Genomic DNA, 8961 nt, shown 5'->3' on the forward strand with positions numbered 1-8961 from the left:
TGGTATAGTGAGGGGTAAACCTTTGACCTCTCAAAGGTTTGAGGTAACTACGAAAAACTTAATCTATATAGTTAAATTTTAATTGTGTTTGTGAAATGTGAATTATGATTTAAATTAGTGATGTATATTGGCAAAATGTTTGATTTGTGAAATGGTTTTTAGAAAGAAAACCTTAATTATGCCACCCTTGGTGTTTTATAAAATTGATTGTGATTTATTACTATAGGTGGAGAATTGTGATATGTTATATGTTGAGTTGTAGAGTATTTGATGTTATGTGAGTTCATCTATCATGAATTGGTTTGTTAAAATGCATATTATGTGAGAAATTTGCATAGCATGATCATTAGTAGGAGTTCTAGGGAGAGGAGTAGATTGGTTGAAATCTATATGGTACTGGTAGTGACCATAATTGATTCAAGACTGTCCTACTTGTTTTATAAGGGACTCAGACCTAACTAGTCTCCGCCAATTCATGAGGAGGCTAGATTAGGAATACGACACTCCATGGTTATTAGTATTGGGGAAACCAAATTACATAAGTAAGTAAGTTCACCTTGGCTGGGTGGCTCCTCACAAGCGAAAGGCTGGGTTAATCTGTGAAGGACGTAGCCTCGTGATAGTCGCCGGTTTCATATAAGAGGTTACAGGAGGATATAAGGTTAGCATATGATCATGCATATAAGTCTGGCCACATGGTTATTAGTTTTGAGTTTCGGCATGTGTTGTGTAATGTCCACCTTGACATTACCAGAATTCACCCCATAATTACAACAAACAATCATAATTAAGAGCAAAGATTGCTCCTAAGCTCACATTATGCATATAAGGGTTAAAACTAATAATCTTTTAAAAATAATTGTGGAATATTTGGGATCCCATAAAAACCCTTTAAATTGATAGTTTGAGCTCAAACTTAATGATTTATACAGGCTTTGGAAGCATGGAAAAGTTTTAGAAAGCAAACCACTTCAAAATAGGGCCAAAATTGTCATTTTTGAGTGTTTTGGTCCATGTGCCGTGGCTCGTGGTCTGTGTGCCGCAGCATGTGGCACAGAATGCCAAATTTTCTCACTGTACTGTGCACCGCGGCTTGCACGAAATGTGCCACGGCGCACCTGTCCATGACAGCAATTCTGTCGTGACAGCTTTTCTGGACAAACTTCAAATGCACATCATTTTCACATCTGATGTCTTATTGGAGTGATTCAAGCGCCCACATGAAGCTTATTCAATAACCTAACTAATGGTACAAGTTTTGTTATGATCTAACACCATATGAGAATTTTAGACACTCGGATGCAAAAGTCAGTTTTTTAAAGAGGTTTTTCGAGCATCCAAGTACCCAAAACTCATAACTTATACCATTTACCCATTGCGAGGCTTGAACCAAGTTCAATGGACCAAAATACAATTGAGTGACCAATCAAACACACAAAAACATACCAAACACAAAATTTGGCCACTCAATGGCCATTTTGCCCAATATGGCCAAAATACCAAATCAACATCATATATGCTATTTGGCCTCTATTTCCATATAATACATTACAAACATATTGTCACCACATAAATAAAATATTCCTTACACTTGTATTAGTATTTTAGCCCATTACCATAAAAATTACCACATATTCACCTCATATACAACATTAGGCTAAAATACACAACATAGTATGAAATAACTGCAACTAATCAAGATGATATGCATTTCTAGTTGGCAACATATAATATCATATAACAAGTTTATGTATACCACTTAAACTAAAATCAGGCATTACTATTCAATGTAGCAAATCTACTAGTCCTTGCCCAATTCCTTTCCCTACCCAGTCTCAGAGGTAGAACCTGTAAAATGATAATCCAGGGGTGTGATAAAAATCTCAGTAATTAAGTTAATCTACATTATTGATTAATAAGCCAAGTTATAAACAAGCGTTAAAATAAGTAACATAATCACATCATATAAGATCACCACAAATTTGCATGCATGATCCCTAACCATCTGGTCCTCTAATACTCTCGACCGAACTAGTAGGCTATTTTACAAAACCAAACGACATGTATGGTTCCCAAGCTCACCATCCATGTTAGGACTACCTGGCCAAGGTGTCGTAAACCACTTATGGACTACTATTTCCCCTTATTACAAGTAATTGGGGTGTCGTTACTCTAATACCGCATCCTGCAGATGCTAAGGAGCATAGTCTCTAACTCCGCACCCTTTTGGGTACTAAGGAGAGTAAGTGCTGTACCTGGCGTCCCGAGGTGCCAGCAATGCCATATGGACTTAATCTTCACTATCTCCACTAAGGTGACCTCCCACCCTCTAATATGCCACATTTCACTACATATCTCCACTTGAACATGCATAAAAAACTTTCTAAACAAATATAACAAAATTTTATCATTTACTTCAAAAATATAGAATTTTACAAATCAATACTCCACTTTTTCTAAAATAGTTAACCTTTAAAGAATTTATGCATATATCCTCAACTAATCATAGAAAAGCAACTTGAGAATAACTTATACAAGGTAATAAACAATGCAAATTATCTAGTTACCTTAACCCTTTTGTTACTAAAAGGGTTACCCGTGGTACTAAATTTCTTCTTGTGTCAGGGTAAGTCTTCTCATACCACAATCTACATTAACAAGTACTATTTATTAATTTTGAATTAATACAAGCACCATTAGCTAATAATAACCTCCCAATTCTCCCACTTCTCACTCAAATTCTCAACAAATAGACTTGTCAAGATTAAAATTTATTCACATCATCCCTTCAAATCTCCTTCTAACTCTATCACAACATAAAACTCAATATCTCAACTTATCACACTTCAACACCCTATGATCAAGTGAGGGCTTGAACCAACTTCCACTAAACAAGAAAGTAGCTTCCTATTACCATATATCCAAGATCAATAAACCTAAATTAAACCTTTAGAGTCAATAGAAACTTTCAAAACATTGACTTATGGCTTAATCTAATCTGACCAAATTCTCACTCTTCTAAATCTCATGGAAAATGAGATAAAAAGGTAGAGGAGAAGGGTAGGAAACTTACCCAAGAGTTTGAAAGCTCAAATGATCTTTAAAATCCTTCTAAATTGATGCCTTAGTAGTGCCCAAAGTTGCCTCCTTTGTGCTCTAGGTTTTTCACCCCAAAATCTGTCAATTTTTGATGATTCTTGAAAATTTAAGTTACTTGCTGTGCCGTGCGCCATAGCACACACCACGCAAGTCATAGCTCATGAGGCAGTGAGCAACAACTTGATTTTGCTCCCCTCAGTACCTCCTGACTTGATCCAACTTTCATCCTATCTCAATTTAGAGCTAAATATGACCCAAAAATCCAATTAACCACACAAAAATATAATTAAATAAATTAATTATATTTTTAACTAATTTATCCCTTAATTAATCCATTTTTTTAGATTTGAAGTTTTAGGATGTTACATGTTGAGGGTGCACAGTTGTTATTTTTATGACCCTATGTTATGTTTTTGCTAAATAACATGATAAAGTGTTTTATGGCAAGCTCGGTCACATAGTTGCTAGTTTTGTGAACCTTAGCTGAGTGTTATGTGCTGTTTATGCTTATTTGCCTAATTGCATCTATTTACAGTTAATATGCAACTGTATAGGTTAAGTGAAACTTGATTTCTTAGTGGTTGTACTCACCCCTCAATTCTCAACATTTTCAGGACCTAGCTCATCGGATCTGAGTCAAGAAAAACAAACAAAGGCTTAGGATTTATGGAGTAATCCTCTATATACCTCTTTTTTGTTACTTTCATGTGTATTTATTAATGTAATTTCCAACTAGGATTATTTGACATGATTTATGCATTACTTGCATGATTTTGTGTGTAACTAGTGTATTTTGTGTCTTGGGTTAGTGAGTTTTGGTTGTGAACTCATGGATAGGGTCAAAATACTTGTGCAAGTAGAAACATATGTATTTTGAGAAATTTAGAATGAATTGTTGACATTGTGCAACATTTCCTCCCCCTCTATGTTTTTATGAAAATCAGGGTTGAGTGGTGATTTTATAAGATAAGTGTTTTTGATTGTTTATGGTGCCGCAAGAGTCTATTGAATGTGGTTAGATGGTTAGTGTGAGCTAATGGCACGTGTAGTTGAGTTGGGACATCCCATTTGTGAAATTTTATGGAAAAGTGGTCGAAATAGGTTATAGTGTCCAACTTTTTATAAAAAATAAGTTTAAGTGTGAAATTAGTGCCATTAGCTAGAAGTGGGAGAAAACTCTAAGTAAATACTGAAACCACCTCAACCAAATGTTGGACAGAGATTTGGGATGTGTTAAAAGTTCGCACCCTGTGCTATCAAATGACAGCACTGATGCTATCAAAATTCATGTAATGCATCACGGCGTATGGCACAATGAAGACAACTCACAGCGCACATGCCGTAAGCCATAGCTCACATGATATTTTCTTCACAAAATCAATTTTTGAGTTTTAAAACTCATTATTTTAGGTCCTAGTTGATTTTCAAGCTTCTATTTTACTTTCAAAACTCTAATACAAACTTATTAAATCATGTTTGAAAATTGAATTGTTGGGATTAAGATTTCTTTAAAAGAATTTTGAGAAATTCTTCTTATAAAACTTTATAATTTGGTAATCCTTTAAAGGTTAAACCCTAGATTGTCATGATTTGGAGTCAATTATAGTTTAACCTGTAGGAGGTTACATGTGGCTATATGATTCTATATTCTGTATTAGTGGAAAAGTGGAGAAAAGTGACGAAACAAGTGAAATGGTTGATATAAATGATATTTGAAAGAAAACATGTGATATATTATGTTTAACAATATATTATGCTTTACTTTCATACAGTTGCATGTGATAGTTAATAAGAGTGAATTATTCTATTACTAAGATTTTTATCTTGCCCCCATGGTTACATTTTTACAAGACAGAGCAGCAATCAGGGTAAGGAAAAAGGGTTTGTGCTGACTTAAAGTATTAAAACCCTGTAAGCTGAGAGTTTGTATAATGAACTAATCTGGTATGAATTATACATACATGAGTTGCCATAGGGTTGCTTGCATGTGTTGAGTAGTGATTTAATGGAATCTTGGCTCAATTATGTATATATGTGGTGAATGGAATAAAGGGCTAAGATTTTAAATGTGTATGTGTGAAAATATTATGAATATTGGTGAATCTTAAGCCCATATGTAAAATTATGATGAAATAAATAATTTGGGGCTAAGATTGAATTATGATAAGGTATGGATGTGGTTTTATGTGAATGTGTAGAGAAAAGGGCCAAGTTGTGCCAAGTATTGGTAAATTGTGAAAGTTTGTGAAATGTGAAAATTGATCGTTGAGGGGTCAAAATTTAATATATGCATATGTTTTGATATAATATGGTTAATCAAGTGTATTAGGTCCTTTTGGACTTGAATCAAGGCCTTGTGTGGTCTAATGACAGAAAGGGATCAATTTGCATGCTTAAGTGCATAAAATTTTCAAAAAAAGTGACTTTTTGCAACTAGGCGTCTAAATTTTGATCAGGCTATTAGATCATTTTTAAACCTATCTCATTAGCTAGCTTATAAGATAAGCTTCATGTGAGTGCTTGAATCACTCAGATCAAACGTCAGATGTGAAAATGACGCATGTTGGAAGTTCATCATTTTGCTGTCAAAATGATAGCAAAAATTTTGAATAGGTACACCATGGCACATAGTGCCACATGCCATGACGTATGGCACAAAAATTTAGGCATGTGGCTCTATACCACATGCCGTAGTACACATACTGCATGCTTGATATTATGATTTTAATGCATGCAATTGGTGATGTAAATACATATGAATTGTTTCCACTGTGTATTGCTCAAAGGCATTGAGGTTTTGATGATGTTTGTGAAAAAAAATCTTTAGCTAAAGCTTTTCAAATAAATTCTTTGATTATTAATTTGTGTGCTTGAAGTGGTGATTTTGTTAATCTTCTCCCATATCGAGTAGATATAGGGGAGGGTTACACCACTAGTAGAGGATGAGACAAGGTATCGAAGGTTGAACTATTAATAAGAGGGAGCGAAGACAACAAAAGAGCACAGATTTAAGAGTAATGGATGATTTGATTTCAAAAGTGACATGAAAGCCAAGTGATCTTTATTAAATTAAAATAATTTGCTCTTAATCAACTAATAGCCAACCGTTAACGACTATTAAAATTGGGTGACATTGCCCTCTTTTTAAAAGATTAAGGGCAACATTGCCTTTTTCCTTTGTTAAGTATACCTCACGAGTACAAAAATGACTTTTTATAGCAATTAAAAATGACTTTTTTTATAGCGGTTAAAGAGGCAATATTGTTCCAGGGGATTAAAAAGTCCTCTCTTTTTATATCGGTTATACATCCGATATAAAAGCTAAAATTTTTACATCAGTTATAAAGCCAATGTTGAACATTATATGCAAAAAATTAAAAAAAATTACCTGAAACTTTTTACATTGCTTGGCAGTCCAACTAATGTAAAAACTCAAGATTTTACATCAGTTGACAATCTAACTGATGTAAAAAGCTGAGATTTTACATTAGTTATCACCATAGCCAATGTAAAAAATATTATATTTTATAGCAGTTATAGTAATAACTGATGTAAAAAGTATTTAATTTTTTTATACTATATTTATTTTATCAAATTTACCCATCCCTGTGCATAAAAATTGCCAAAGCCAAATCAAATAGCTCAATTCATTTATAATTGTCTATCAAGTATATATCAACTATACAAAACTATTTAACTATTAAAAAACTAACAATTGTCTAAATTGTGTCAACCATCAAAATTAAAACTTGTCTAACGTCTGTAGATATCTTCAATTTCAGCTTTAAGAAATGCATCTGAATTGTCAAACATCTAAAATTTGATTCACAAAATAGGTGTATTAATTAATCTTAAATAATATAATAAAATAAAAATTTTAAACCCTTGTGTAAATTCGGTCACGGCTAATGTGATGATGTTGAGCATGTCTCTCATAACATATAGACCGCACAAGTTCATCCTTACTGGTTATCTATGACTCTGTATATGAACAAATCATAAGAAATTAGTAAGAAATATTAATAATTGAACATATTAATAAAGTACAGCATCACCTTTGGTTCAATCCACATGAGATCCTTGAGCTCATGTCTATGCTTTTGTAAGACTACATTTTAATATGTGCTCATTACCCTATAATCAAGATCACCAAGTTGGTAAATAATATATTCAGAAAAAATTAAATTAAATAGTTTAATAAAAGTATTCCTACAAGTCTATCATCTTTTTCATTTATTTCCCAAGTTTGTAATGGAAGGAGCATAAAAAGATGATAATGTTGCTCTATATTGAAAGAACAAATAACTTCCAATGTTCTCTGCTAAATATGACACGAGTTAAAGTAAATTCATATTGAAAAAAACTATTAATTATAAATTGATCCTTACGAGTGCACATATGGAGCCATAAAAATGTCCTTTTTGACTTCACATATTCTCTATTGGAGGTACTTGGCCTTTAACTCTAGAGTGTTACCTTTCTCTGTTATCTAATGAGGGCAAAGGAATCCAAACTTATCACCTTTGCCGATGTAATGCACAAATGATGAAGGTACCTATAATAATGCAATTATATTAGTTTATTAAATTTGATGATTAAGTTTACTTACAATAATACAATTATATTAAAGAAAAGCATACTTACATCATAAATAATTCAATCTGTGGTGTGGTAAGCTGATTATTTAACAGAAGTTGAACTAAATCTTCCCATTCAATTATCACTATCATGTCTTTCTTACCTATAACCTCTGAATCAATTTCTAAATTCTCAAATTTGAATGATGCATTATATGCCATTAAGATCATTCGTTGATGCAGAGTCAACAAGGGTTGTGGAAGTTTCAGGAGATTCGATGAGGAAAGCTTCTGCATAATAAAAAAGGTAAGAAATAGCTAATAAAAAAATATATTAGGAAAGCTCCTACATAATAAAAATTATTTATGAAATTCAGTACTACGGCTTGAACTATATTCACAAGTCTCTTGGGCCATAAGGTAAAATTACCAATAGCTTCAACCACAATCTTTACCTCATCAGTAGGGAATAGAACCAATGCATCTGGCACTTTTGGATCTACAACCACTACTCTCACTTGATCATCTTGAATTTTCTTATGGTGGATGGTTGAGCGCAAGCTGCAGATGCTGCTAAGAGCAACCAAGCGCTATTAAGATCTTCCATAAATATCTTACATAGTTTACCAATGTTGTCACTAGAAAGACCCTCTGACACACACTCAAGAATATTACTCCCTTTTGTACTATGAAATCTAGGAAATGTATGAATTGGTTCAGCAATTATCTCTTTGAGTGAGCTCATTATGCTCATCGTCTCCTCCTTCATTTGCTCTTTCATTTATAGAGGCTGAGCTGCAATTAAAGCTTCAAACTCATCCTTAATTTACTGCCTCACAGTGGATATCAATATATCAAGCTCTTCTCTAGTCACTACATCTCCTGAATTGGGACGTGTAGGTGCTCTAAAGTAGTTGTTAATGCCCATACCATATCCAACACCCCTCACATGACCCAAATGAACTAGTTTGCCTATACCAATTTAAAGAAATCATTTTTGCCCTCTAGAATGAAGCTTCCCTGGGCTTGTTGCTCTTTAAGATAATCCTATAACATAAAAATAACAATATTAATTAATAATATATATAATTGTATAGAAATTTAAAGGGACAAGAAACAATAATTTTACTTACAATCCTCTCAGCAATCCCATGAATTGTCTCACTTATACAGCCTCCTTTCTTGTACTGATATCTATATCTCCATTTCTCCTTTGGGAGACAGGTGATAGGGAGACAGGTGATAGTGGAGAAAAGAGTATGGAAGGATCAGATTTAGCTTCTTC

At 33.3% G+C, this 8961-nt stretch overlaps 1 long non-coding RNA gene across 1 annotated transcript; it reads right to left on the bottom strand.

Annotated features, from left to right (window-relative positions):
* Window positions 1–6983: 6983 nt before the first annotated feature.
* Window positions 6984–7599, bottom strand: LOC129321762 (uncharacterized). The gene is made up of 3 exons (XR_008596094.1): window positions 7488–7599; window positions 7155–7233; window positions 6984–7080 (listed from the first exon to the last, which is right to left on the bottom strand). It is a non-coding gene; the product is annotated as an uncharacterized LOC129321762 (long non-coding RNA).
* Window positions 7600–8961: the final 1362 nt, after the last annotated feature.

Source organism: Prosopis cineraria, unplaced genomic scaffold (genome assembly GCF_029017545.1).
Source record: "Prosopis cineraria cultivar Desert tree isolate PC_DT_omini unplaced genomic scaffold, ASM2901754v1 PC10, whole genome shotgun sequence".
In the NCBI taxonomy this organism is placed as follows: domain Eukaryota; kingdom Viridiplantae; phylum Streptophyta; class Magnoliopsida; order Fabales; family Fabaceae; genus Prosopis; species Prosopis cineraria.